The sequence below is a fragment of the Pleurodeles waltl genome, chromosome 2_1 (genome assembly GCF_031143425.1).
Source record: "Pleurodeles waltl isolate 20211129_DDA chromosome 2_1, aPleWal1.hap1.20221129, whole genome shotgun sequence".
NCBI lineage: Eukaryota > Metazoa > Chordata > Amphibia > Caudata > Salamandridae > Pleurodeles > Pleurodeles waltl.
The window spans coordinates 407,451,936-407,465,810 of NC_090438.1; positions in this window are offsets into that span (position 1 = coordinate 407,451,936).

The window sequence follows — 13,875 nt, forward strand, 5'->3', positions numbered from 1 at the left end:
GGAGCAACATAGACGTTATTCAGCGTTGTGACCAGTGATGAGCCATGAGGCACTCCCTCGGTGAAAGGGATCTGCTGTGATTTAAAGGAGCCCAATGTGATGATGTGGGTCCGGTCTTCTGAAAAAGGAGCTAACCACTGTAAAATGGTACCTCTGACACTGATCTCATACATTCTACTAATCAGAACTGAATGAGAAATGGTGTCAAAAGCTGTAGAAAGATCCAAAAGTACAAGCATGGCCGGAGAACCAGCGTTCAAGTAGAGACAGATGGAATCTGTGACAGCTACCAGAGCCGTCTCAGTACTATGAGCTGCTCAGAAACCCAATTAAGAGGGGTCCAGAATTGCATGTTCCTCCAGAATTTTGTTTAAAAATTTTAAATGGTGCAATTTTGTCAAATGTCAATGATAAGGGAAGGTGATAATTATCGAGCACCACATTGATATCACAATTCTGGGTCACTGCTCCCCAAGACACAACCTTAGAAAAATGATCTTGCATGATGTGTGTCCAAACTCTGTAGGATTGTTTTTCTACAATTTCCGCCTGCTCTGACGTATCAATCATAGCAATTTTGAATATAATTAAATAAACAATCATAAACAAATTAAATAATTAAATTCCAAATTGCTATGTCTGACACGCCACAGGTGTGTTTAAAAATTTCAGGTTTTGAGGCATTGCTGCCAATTACATATAGGGATGCAGCAGAGTAACAAATCATATTGTTCCTTAAGTTATCTGGTACCTGAGAGGCAGGAGTCCTGGCTTCTGGCAATGGTCGATCGCGGACAGGTGCAGGCGGCCTTGCCTTTAATAATGGAAAGGGAATACTTACTAACCAAGGGTGGAGAATTAGTGAAAAGCATGTCCAAAGTCTGACACACAATAAGTGTGAGGCCTGTGATATATTCAGTCAGATTTAATGAAGCCAGGTCTTCAAAACAATTGTCGACTTAGGGTTTAAGGGTGTTTTCACCAGGGCAATCAAAGTCTCCTAACAGAAAAAAGTACATGAGGCGCAACACTTTCAGACAACATATGGCTGAAATCTTTCTTAGGTCCTAGAGGGTGATACACTAATGTTCCCTTCCGGTGAGGACCTGTACCTAGTTCAAGCTTAAAAGCATACAATTCTACCCAATCCTCAATGAATGCCTCAATAATTTGCACTTTATTGAGGTTGTGAAATGCGATAGCAACTCCGTCACCAAGTCAGGCTTTCTCAGATGGTAATTGTCAGGCAGGACCAAAGGAATACAGGGTAAGACTGAGGTGATTACCAGGTTTCTGTAAAGAAACAGAAGGCTGGGGGAAGGGATGTTGTTAAAACCCAAACTCCTGTAGCATGTCTTTTAAGTGATCTGATATTGCAATAAATACCAAAAAGAGATGGCTGCGTCAATATTTGCAGAACCTCCTTCAGCGCCAAGCGTGGCAGTGGTAGAGAGTGAATAAAGTAGTCTGGATTCAATCTACCCAAAGATGTCAGCATGGAAAGGGTGCACTCAGGAGAGCTGGTGATTAGTGCCAGGCATGTGAAACCACAGGACCGAAAAGTTACCGGACCTTTCAGGCCTAGTGAAGAGAATTCACCACAGGTGTGTTTAAAACTTTCAGGTTTTGAGGACTTGCTACCATTTTCATACAGAGATGAAGCAGAGTGACAAATCATATTCTTTCCTACGTTATCTGGTACCTGAGAGGCAGGGGTCCTGGCTCCTGGCGACAATCTTGAGTGGATGGGATCAGATGGACTTGCCTTTGGTGCATGGGTGGTGCCCATATTGCATGCATCCATGCTATCATCTTAACTAAACAGAGCAGCCAAGACAAGCACTAGACTGCTAACCAATGGGAGAATATTCAGCCGCAAATGGGGAGCGACCTGCCTAGACAACCTCTGCACTCAATCAGCATGTAATCACTTTGCTGCGGTGGACTGGAAGTTTCTCAACCCATTAAGTAAAATTTAAAGCAAAGTTTCCAACTAAACAGAAATTCCCTCCCAACACAATCCAAACAATTAAAAATCAGCAATCTTAAAAATGAGCGTGGGGAACCTGAAAAAGGCAATGCATCCGTGTCATTGTCTGACTAAATAGAGCAGCCAAGGTGAGCACTAGGCTGCTAATCAATGCAGGAGTGTACATCAGCAAATGGTGAGCAAACCTGCCTAAACCACCCTCCTCATTCAATCAGCTTGCAGTTAACATGCTGTGGTAGACCTTGATGATTCTCTACCCGTTAATCAAAATTTTAAGCAAATCTAAACAGAAATTCCATCCAAACACAATCCAAAACACTTCAAAATTAGAGATTTGAATCAGGAAGTGTTCCTCATTATGCGTGATTTCTAAGTGTTGGGATAATTTGATATCTTGATATCTTTTAGGGGCTGAAGGTATATCACTGGTGGCTTTTTTAGTTTATGTAATTAAGTGTTTTAAGGTGGGTACATGTGATAGTTGGCCTGTGATGTGTTTGAGTACTTTAGTGAGTATTTATTTCATGATTTTTAGGATTTTTGTTGTGGGTTACTGGGAGCTAGTCCTTGCCTCCTTCATATCTTGCACTACATCCCTTACTTTTATTTCGGTCACATTTGGGGGTGGTTGTATTCCCTTACATTAGTGACAATATCATCTTTTGTAGTGGTCCTCCCATATCATACATTAGAGTAATAATTAGTACTTTTCCAATTTTACAGTTTGAATTGATCTACTTTCTTGGTTGTAGGTGTAGCCCATTAGACTTAATAATTGCTTTCCTTTCTGTGATGTGATGTAACTGGGGCTTTCTATCATTACATTTATTTTCTTCTTAGATGTTTCACACTTTCTTTGAAGCTTTTCTGTTGGGGGTTTTGTAACGTGGGGTAGGTGCTTTCTTTTCTGTTAGTCTAAAAAAAGGGCATCAGTTTCATTCTAAATGTTTATTTGATGCACACTTATAGAGGTTGAGATATTTAGGTTTTATTTTGTTCTATTTTAGGGTGAGTTTCTGTTTTATAATAATTTACATTTACTTACTTTTTTATGTCTTTTTTCTGGTTTGTGACTGGTGTTGTTATTGGTATCTTAACACTTTCTCAATGTTGTAGTATGTTTGTAAGTAAGTACAAGAGACAAAAGCAGTAGAATGTTTTTTAACAATTCGTGTTACTTTATGATTTTAATTAAGAGCTGAAATTTAAATATAAGCTTTACTTTGCAAGGTAGTTCCCGATATATGTATGCTTCTGTTGTTAGGTTCCAGTCAGAGAATCCAGCAGGGTTTCCTCTTGTTGCAGCTTTTTGGATTATTAAGCTGATGTTTGTGCCTTTTGCATTGTTGGTTTTATTGTTTGTGCAATTTTATTGGTTACGTTTGCTGGTGCTTTAATTTCATTCTTTAGCTCAGTTTTGATGTGATTTTCTTTTCAATTCTGTCCTTCTAAGGTGAGATCCAAATTCTGCTTTATTGCTTTATTTATAACGTTAAATATGTGGTTCAATATTTTGTAAGTCTTATATATATATTTATGTATATATATATGTATTCATGACTCAATACATTCACAGCAGTACAATGGTGTCCTGGCTTTTCCTTGTATGATAGGAATTGGATTGATCTATATCTATATCTATATCTATATCTATATCTATATCTATATATATATCTATTATGTATATGAGTAGATAGAGTGCTAGATTGATATAGATTATCATCAATCCAATTCCTATCATACAAGGAAAAGCCATTGTACTGCTATGAATTTATTGAGTCATGAATACAGGGAAAAGTTTCCCCTCTAATGCGTTTTGGCCGTACCCTTGCTCACGGATGGAGTGGGAATACTATTACATGTTAAATACCAAAAACAAAGGGCAATAGTTTGTATATCCTGCAACCCCAGAACAATGGCAACCATCTTAGAACTGTGTTTCATAATATATTTATATAATATATAAATATAACCATTGTGGGATTCAAAATTGTTATCACCTACATTGAATTGTAAGCCAAGTAAATTACCGATGTTAAATACAGTCGTAATCTTTAAATTCTAGTGTATGTCACACACTCCCTAATTATAGATATCGCTTTTCATTTCTTCCCAATCTAGCCCCAGTGGGCGATTACCAATGTAATTTCCATATATGGTTATTTATATATAAAAAAAATTAAAACAGCTGCTCTATGCAATTAATAATGGCTAATCCTTAATTTTTCAACCATTAAAACAGATAGGTGCTTCACTCCTTGGAAAAATCCAATCATCAATCCATCCCATGTGGGGGACACCTTGATTAATTGTCACATGTATAATGGGAAGGCAAAATACATAAATCCACAGAATAGCTGTCCAAATGTATTATTTTAAACATGTTTAAACTAACTATAGAACATTGGTGTAGGTGAATAAATCTGTTATAACCCACAATTGTATTAAAAATGTATATCCATGATGGTCAAAATAGTTCGGCATGATGTCAAGACCAAATATGCTGATTAACCGGACACAAAACAGTACCACCAACATTCAGATTATCACCACCTGTGTAAAATAAAAAACATATAATGAAAAACATCCCCACATACATAGTAATATTATTTAAAAGTTTTTAAAATGTTTAAAAGCAATAATCCACAATTTATCCAAAGTGAATATTTAGTTCTTCACTCAAATTCAATCCCAGGGGATCCAGTGTATCAAAATGTATTATGTATTTTGATTCCAATATTCTTATGCCATGTTCTCGATCTCCTCCCTGAATATTAATCTCAAACTGGTCAATTACTACAAATCGAAGTAAACTTTAATTTCCAAAATGATGTTCATGGAAATGTCTCGCTATGGGATAGTTCTGATCATAGTTTTTGATCGCTCTCTTATGTTCCAACACTCCTTTCTTTAGACGGTGAATGGTGCTACCCACATTGATTTTTTCACATGGACATATTATACTGTATACACAGTAATCCTTGTTACAATTGTAGTGTCCTTTAATATATTGCTCCTTTTTATTATTTCCCACTCATAGCTTCTTACACTTTTCACTGTTCTTACAGGCACAACATTTCATACAACAATAAAAGCCAGATGGAAGCGTATAATGCCTCATCATTTCCCTTTCACAATAAAAGCCAGATGGAAGCATATTACGCCTCATCATTTCCCTCTCACTTGCCACTATATTGTGATTGATTTAATCTCTGAATGATTTATTCTTATGAAATGTAACCTGTGGTGTTCCATGTCTATATTTCCTTAATACAGGGTCAGTTTGTTAAATATGCCAACTTTTTTCAAAGATGTTCCTAATATTATAGGATTAGCTACTGTAAGGGGCAATAAATCTCATTGTATTGGTTTATTCCCTGATGACACCAGTCTTGTATAGTAAGCTTTCTCTAGAGGTTGTATTAACTTTCGGTTTGGCTCCACAATGGTATTCAAGCCTTAACATCTTTCCTTGAACCTCTTGCGCATGATATTACTCTTTACTTCATAATCCTTTGTAGAGCTGAAAATCCGTCATGCGCGTAGTGGCTCACCACAAGGGATGCTGTTAATTAACCTAGATGGATGTGCACTCTAAGCATTAAGTAAGCTGTTCCCAGCCATTTTTTTTCTGTATAATCTTGTGGTCAAAGAATCTTTATCCACCACAACCTCAACATCTAAATAGTCAATGCGTGAAACACTATAGTGTGCAGAAAATTGTATACTGCAATTGTTTTGATTTAGTTTGGTCACAAATTTCAAAGCAGATGCTTCATCCCCTCACCAGATCACAAATATATAGTCTATATAGCAACACTAGAGGACTACTCTTTTTTCAAAGTCCAAAATCTCCAAGGATACCTGCTCCTCCCAGCAACCCATAAATAAATTGGCATTGCTGGGCACAAAGCAAGTGCCCATTGCAATGCCCTGTAACTGTGTATGTATTTGATTGTCAAAGATAAAAAAGTTGTTTTTCAGGCAGTAGCCAGTCATATCAGATAGCATTTCAGTGTGGAACAACAAGGAGACAGATCTAGCATGCATATAGTGCCTGATTGCTTTCAGACCTAGATCATGGTGGATGCATGTATATAACTGGCAACATCCAATGTCAAAAGCAGATAATCATCCTCCCACTGTATACCTTCAACAATCTTTAAAAAATGCGTGGTGTCTTTCACATATGATGGTAATGTTTCTACAAATTGTCGGAGATGGTAGAAAATATATATAGAGGAGCTTTCTAACAGGGAACCTAAGGCCAATACTATTGGTCTTCCAGGGGGATTTTGTTTATCTCTATATAGTTTGGGCAAAAGATAGAGTACTGGGATTTTGGGGTGATCACATTTCAAAAATAGCTATTCTTCCCACTTAATTAAACCCCTCTCTCTCCACTCTGATAGCATCATATGATATTTTGCATTTGCTACCTTGACTTCCTCTCTATTGAGCTCCTTGTAGCAATTTGTATAATTAAGCTGTCTTTTTCCCTCAGGCAGATATTGAATTGTGTCTAAGGCAACTATATTTCCCCTTTTGTCTAATTTCCTAATCACAATGCTGGTATACTTTTTTAAGCTATTTAGTGCCTTCACTTGTGGTCCTGATGAGTTACTTCTCTTCATGTTACTGGGTCTATATCTGATCTTTTTAAATTGTTTTGTTACATCCTTGTCAAATACCTCAATGGCATCACAGTGTATGGCAAGTAAAAATGTAGATCTGGGTTTAAAAGGACTTGGACAAGATTTCTTCACCTCCATTCCCAACATCTCCAAGTTCATAATCGGATCCTCATGTGCCATTTAACCATCATGTAAAGTTATCAGAGTATGCAAGATTTCAATGTCCGAAATCTGTAAATTACTTAATTCCAGACTTTTAATCTGTTTTTGTTCACTCGCCTTGTTGTGATGCCATTTTTTTAAATTTGAGTTTTCTAACAAATGTGAACAAATCAATTCTAGACTGTGTGTTATCAAAACCACCAGAAGGGCAAAATGAAAGACAAGAGTTTATATTCATCACTTGACAAGACCCTAGGGGACAAATTTACCACATTCATTGCACTAGTTTCCAAGCCCTTGTTGTCATTCCCAAGGGCCTCACATCTTCTATTTGATCTCCTCCTTTTTGCCTTCCAGTTATATAGATATATATATATTTTTTTCCAATAGGTACCAGAGTACAGGGGCTCAGCTCACTTTGGTCCGTGTTGGGTTCTGGAACCCCAACAATGCAAAAATGTATCAAGTTACATCCTTTCCTTAAGGACCCAAATGACACCACTGAAATGCATTAAGCGATTTATACACCCAATAAGTTCTCACCAACATGTTTCGGTCATAGTCTTGATCATGGTGGGTGAAAGAGGAACTGACGTGGTCATTACACGCATGCATTCAGTGATATCGACAATGGACAACAAACAGTGACACAAGAGTGAATTACGCTATTAAAACAACATAGTAGCTGACATGTTGGTATATGTACCAAATTATACCATGCACTATTCTGTAAAGCATTTACTAATCAAAATTCAGAAAATAATGCAGTGTAACATTAATAGTTTCTTGTAATCATCTGATACAATATCAATATACAACAAATTATTCAGCTTGTACTCGGACAAATGTCGCAAATGAATCATAACTCTCCCTTATCATCTTCATCTTTAGGTGACTCTACCCATGTATAATAACATCAAAATTCATCAAGCCACCATTACCAACAAACTACATTTGATAAGTCTCTTCTGCTCTAGAAATCCAATGCCTCATATACTTCTTGGACCCATAGTCGTAGCTGCAGGGGGGAAGTTTGGTGTGTTACCCCCCTAATAAATGTATTTTCTGATAAATAGTTGGTAAAAGTACTTTCAGTTGAGTATGGTGAGGTGTTTGTCAAATTTCACCTGGAAATTTCACATGGACACAGACAAAAGCACACACTCTCTATTTTGAATGTTTTAGGAGGCTGGCTCGGAAAGCAGCCTGAACAACGACGTGGGAACAATGATGGGTGTTGTCCACAAAAGTGGAACAACGCTTTCCTTAACAACAAAACTGTTTTCCTCTTCCTTAACCATGCATGTATGAACAACTAACATATGTGGTTAAGACAGAGGAAAACAGACTCGGGATTGGAAAGGATGCAGTCAGATAAGTGGGGCTGGGGTAGGGTTGGTGGGGAGTTTTAGGGGCGGGATGGGGGTAATTTTAATTTTTAGGGGGGTGGGGGTCGAGGTAGTTTTAGTGGCAGTGGTGGGGGTCGGGGTAGTTTTAGATTTTAGGGGCGGGATCGTTTTAGGGGCAGGGTGGGGGGTTCAGGTAGTGTTAGGTTTTAGGGGCGAGTTGGTGGTCGGGGTACTTTTAATTTTTTGGGGCAGGGGTGGGGATGGGGGGGTCGCAGTAGTTTTAGAGGTGGAGTGGGGGTTGGGATAGTTTTAGGTTTTAGGGGTGGGGTATGGGGTCGTGGTAGGATTAGGGGTGGGTATGGGGTCGTGGTAGGATTAGGGGTGGGGTTAGGGTAGTTTAGGATTGAGGGGCAGGGTGGGGGGTCGGATAGTTTTAGGGGTGGGGGTCCGGGTAATTTTTGGTTTTGGGGGTGGGGTGGGTAGTTCGGGTACTTTTAGATTTTAGGGGCGGGGTGGGGGGGTCACAGTAGTTTTAGGGGCGAGGTAGGGGGTCAGGGTAGTTTAGGTTTTAGGGGAAGGGGTGGGGGTTAAGGTAGTTTTCCGTTTTAGGGGTGGGGTGGGGATCGCGGTAGCTTTAGGGGCGGGGTGGAGGAGTTGGGGTAATTTTAGTTTTTAGGGGTGGGGGGTCGGAGTAGTTTTAGGTTTTAGGGGTGGTGTGGGGGGTCGCTGTACTTTTAGGTTTTTTGGATGGGGTAAGGAGGTTAGGGTACTTTTAGGGGCAGGGATGGGGCTTGGGGTAGTTTAGGTTTTAGGGGCGGGGTGGAGGGTTGGTGTAGTTTTAGGGGTGGGGTAGGGGAATCAGGGTAGTTTTAGAGGTGGGGTGGGTGTGGGGGTCGAGGTAGTTTTATGTTTTATGAGCGGTGGTGGAGGGTCATTGTCATTTTAGGGCAGGGGGTGATGGTTAGGGTAGTTTTAGGTTTTAGGGATGGGTGGGTCACAGTAGTGTTAGGGGCAGGGATGAGGGGTCAGAGGGGTTGCATGCTGTAACCACACATGCCATTTCACGTATGCCTTTCCAGGAATGCCTTTTCAACTACAAATCTTTGTCAAGGCATTAGTGGTAAAGGCATTAGTGGTATCAATGAGGTCAGTGTTCCAACCTCGTAGTTCAGGCATGCGTGGTTCCAGCAGGCGTTTGTCTGACATATATTTGGCTGGCTCTCTAGATGTTGTACAAAAATGACGTGCACTGTGCAGAGAGTCCAAGCAACCCCACTTTGTAATCCAGAGGAAAAAAGCAGACCACCTAGTGCTCTGTTTTTGTGGTAGCGTGGGTAAGCCGTTAGGCTAATCAAGGAGATGTGCTAAGCATTTGTTGTACTCACGGCTGTCAATAAATGTGGACACATACTCAGAAGACTAACTCAAGACCAATTTCCAAAAATAATTCAGATTTATATCACATTTTTAAGACCAAGATCATCAATATACAGTAAGGACTTCTTTAGTGATGATTTTTCAAAGTTATAAAAATTCTTGCTTTTATGGGTAACTATGCACCATGGGAATCAATAGGAAAACTTAAAAAATTAATTTAAAATGAGGCAATGCTCTCACAAATGTTAACTTCTATTTTTAGGTCGAGGTCATTGAAACGTCCAATGGGACAGCCGGGGAAGGTCAGGTGGTTCCCGGTTCAAGCTGGAGCAGCGGATGAAGGTCTTGGAGCTGGTGCCCAAAGGAGAAGGGGACCACTTGGAAACACACTGCAAAGTTGAACATAAAGGTAAGGCATTGGGCAGCCATCTGCAGAAGCAGAGGTAAGATTTCAAAAGTAGTAAAGCATTTGAAGCTGCCCACTGGAGCAGGGTGCCTGTCTGGGGAGGAGGTGTAACACCTCTACCCAGGAAATACTTTGTGTTCTGGTTCATGAGAGCACAGACACTCATCCCAGAAGTTCAGAATCATGTGGTGGCAGGCTGGTTAGGACCATTCAGCAGCCATGCCAGGGCTGTTAGGTCTTGCAGGGGTATCTCCAAAGAGCCCTCGGGCACATATTATATTAAATCCAACACTGGCTTCAGTGTTTAATGTTTTGAGTTGTTTAATACCAAACAGCCCAGGGTTCAGAGAGGTTATAATGTAGCTAGAGAACTCGTAATGACCAGTGTCCAGCATATGCATTTGCTATGGCTTCCCTGCACACTTACTATGCCTTAAGAATTAGAAAAGACACAGTAGGGGCATATTTGTTCATGCACACATATGCCTTCACATGCATTATAGTACACCCTGTCTTTCTTAGGGATAAAAGGCATGCCAGAGGGGTGACTTACCTATATTGCACTCCGTGTTAGTGGGCATGGCACTCTTGGTGAGTGCCATGTTGAGTGTGCAACTTTGGATTCACCTTGTAATGCACTTGCAATGGCAGTCTGCATGAGGCTGGTGTGGGGCCTCCCAGAGGTTGCATAAGGTGTTGGTGTAGATGTCTTGGGTGCATGTGTGTTTGAGGTATGCTTGTGGGTGGTGGGTGTAAATTGGGTGGTTGAGTAAGGGTGTTTATGTGCTTTGGGCTGAGGAGGGTGGAGGTGCTGGGAGATGCAGTGGTAGGTGTGTGGCGGTCTGTTGGGTGGTAACTGCAGGTATGGTGGATGCGCTGCTTGAAGAAGTGTTAGTGGGTTTGCTGTCTGTGGGTGTGGTGACTGGGGTGGCTGTCTGAGGGTGTGTTTTTGTGCTGACTGTGGGTAGGATAGGTGTAGTGGCTAGATCTGTGAATGTTGGTGTGGTGTCTGCAGGTGTGTTAGGTGTGCTGTCTGTGATTTTGGGGTGGGTGGGGGTATCAGGGCAGTTTGTGACTGTTGCTGTATGTGCATCGGAATGTTGCTTGTGTATATGCTGGTGGTGTGTCCTGTGGTGCATATGTTTGTCTGTGGATCCTCTGGATGTTGAAGAGGACGCATGCATTTCTGTTTGTGTTTTTTAGCTGGGTCAGGGAAAAGGGGTTTACAATTGGGAAGAGGAAGGTGGAGGAGGGACAGTAGACAAAGGATGACTGGCTGCCATCAGTGTTGAGGTCAGAGCCTGAAAGGATATCTGTAGGCCAGTCAGTGCAACATGAATGCCCTTCAAAAATGCATTACTCTGTTGGATTTGAGTTGCCGGTCCGTGGATGGCATTCACAATGGTCAACTGACCCACAGAGATGGACCTCAGGAGATTAATAGCCTCCTCAATGAGGGCAGGAGGGCTAACAGGGGCTAGGGCAAAAGTGCCTGCAGCAAAGGAGACACCCACACTCTTGGGTGAGCTGACACGGCCAACTGGGTGAGGAGCTCAAGGAGGGTGGTGGTAGAAAGGGGGGTGGCAGACAGAGATGGTGCTGGGTGGTCCCATATGGATCCACCACCGCCAGGGAGTGACCACTGGAGAAGGATTATGAAGATGATGAGGTGGATCCTGTATCTCCGTGACACTCCCCTTCCCCTCCGGGCCACAGGGTCCCTAGTTATTGGTGGTATCATGACTTGAGGTCCCATGGCCCACAGCTTCCCCACTTGGCTGTGCCCCGTCTCCTTCGCCTGTCGATGCTAGAAAACATAAAGAGAGGTAGGGTCAAGAGGTAGGGCCATCACATTTTCTTAATACACTAACATCACACTGTACATATCATTTACACTAAAACTAGTTGTACTATTCCCCCAAGTAGAGCCTGTTAAGTGCCAACTTCATGTCACAACAAGATACAATGTATACCTCTATATAACAACAATGTCACACACCAGCTACGCCACCTATATCACACCTACAATACAATCATATCAGTAGATCTATCACACTAACCGTTCCATGACAAGCTGACTTGGCAACATGAATCTGAACCCCTATCCACAGCAACATAGTCAACCAATAACCAAGCTATGTGAAATATTGGTAACATTGATTTCCACATATCACAAACACAAAATCTACACATACTTACAATATTACCTGATGACATGTACCAGGAAAAGAACCTTATCATATGCTGAACACAGGACAGCATGTTGCATAGAAGCCTAAACCATTTCATGTCACAGAGTTCACAACCTTCACAATTGAAATTTGCTAACTTTAACCTATTTTGCATATCCGCATTTGGAATGTGATAGACTCTAAACATGTCACCAACACATGTACCAATAGTGATGCAGGAAAGGATGATACATAATTGGTTGACATAATCATCTTAGCCATTCTCCACCTGTGAACAGAGTCTTGCTCACACATAAGGGCCTATTTAGCCTACAGCATTTACCCACAGACAACCACAGGTAGCATAACTACTCCTTAAACACATTGGATACCTGTCATGGGCATGAAGGTCACATGCAGTTTAACGTATCATGATGAGTGGCAACATCAATAGCCCAATGTTTGAGTGGCAACATCACTATCCACACTTCAGACATGACTAGTCTTACACATGTATAGGAAAATGTCAATGACACAAACCACATCTGAGGATACTGTGATAGAGACATACACCTTGAGGCAAGCCAAATGACTGACTACACATACCATTCCACCCACATGTGAATGTGAACTACTACACCTGCACCACAATGTAGCCAGTGCAAACAGTAGGTTTAAACACTATAATCATTTAAAACATATCCAAAATAGCAAAAGAAAATATATTCATGATACATTACAATGTTTAATTATGACAGAAACTTACAATGTGCATGTGATGTTGGCAAAAACCAGTGAAGAATGTAAGTGTTAGTAAGATGTATTGGCCTATTTAGCATGACCAAAACACAATGGCTAAGGAAATAGCTGTGTAGCCACTTGCCATCCAAAGAACATGTACATGGTACTAACATTCAGAGCTCTGAGATCAATGTATGTGTTGCAGTAGTAATCTAGCAATACCTCCATGGTTTCCAACATATAGGATGTCTACTCAGATGAGACATTACAGGGGCAATGTAAAGCCCTCACATACCAAATGGGTTTACCAGCTTACAGCTCTAAGTAAGTTTAGCAAATATGGCATGTGAAATGTCAAATGGACATCACAGCCTCACATGAAGTAGTCACTCATCAGAAACCTCAAGAAAAGTATGAATGACTTAAACTTATCAGTCTCTATGCTGCACATAGACATGGATCAAGGGGCATTGGAGTGGACAGAGGGCAGGGACCTGAAGAACTTACCATCATGATATTGGGAGTATGTATCTGTGGGTGGCAAGGAACAACCAGTAGTGCATATAAAGCAGTATGGTGTTACACACATGACACAGTCACAGGTGCATCCTCATATGCTTTTGTACAGAAGGTATAACATAGGAGAGTAATATGTCCCTATATATAATAGAATGTGCACACCTGTGTATCAATGTTGAGGACTGTACATCTATGTGGTCCTCGGAGATCTTTGACCCTTTCCGCTTACCACATTGTCACAGTTTGGATTCTATCACTTCATACACTGACCTGGCATAGGGATGAAAATGTGTTAAATCAGTACTTACCCCCTTTGTGTCTGCTGTGTTGCCCTCAAATGCCCATCCAGCTCAGGGTAGTTGGATGGGCCAATATGATGGCCTTAAGGGGGGTCAAGGTCCAACGGGCACCCCTTCCTCCTTAGGAGGACATCTGCAGACAGGCCTCAGCAGTCTTCCAGGCCCAGCATCTCAGGTCATTGCACCGCTTCCTGCAGCGGGTGCTCCATTGGCTCTGGATCCTCAGG